This window comes from Aptenodytes forsteri, unplaced genomic scaffold (assembly GCF_000699145.1).
Source record: "Aptenodytes forsteri isolate BGI_AS27 unplaced genomic scaffold, ASM69914v1 Scaffold271, whole genome shotgun sequence".
Classification (NCBI taxonomy): Eukaryota; Metazoa; Chordata; class Aves; order Sphenisciformes; family Spheniscidae; genus Aptenodytes; species Aptenodytes forsteri.
In genome coordinates this window covers 515,453-515,747 of record NW_008794602.1, presented here as the reverse complement: position 1 = coordinate 515,747, position 295 = coordinate 515,453, and the positions used below count along the sequence as shown (strand labels likewise).

The 295-nt window shown below is 71.9% G+C and overlaps 1 protein-coding gene across 1 annotated transcript in view; it reads right to left on the bottom strand.

Moving 5' to 3' along the window:
* CPNE7 (copine 7) overlaps positions 1–295 on the bottom strand; it is a 9,259-nt gene that overhangs the window by 8,357 nt on the left and 607 nt on the right. The window lies entirely within an intron of this gene.

The window sequence follows — 295 nt, the reverse complement described above, 5'->3', positions numbered from 1 at the left end:
CGGCGCGGGTGGACGCTGCCTTCGCTGCCGTCAGGGAGCTGGGCAGGTGCCCGTCATGCCCGGGGCACGTCGCCCCGCAGTGCCAGGCGTGGGGACGGAGCCCAGGTGCGTGGGGTTGGGCAGGTCCCTGGTGGCAGTGGGTGTTGGTGGGATGCTCCTTTGGGATGCTCCGGTGGGTGGAGGGGACCCTGGGGACCCCTTCCTGAGGTGGGGTGGCTGGTTCCAGTCCCGGTGGCTCCGCAGGGCCCTGCAAGGCATCAAAGCACAGTGGGGTGAGCCGAAGCCGGGGCACCCC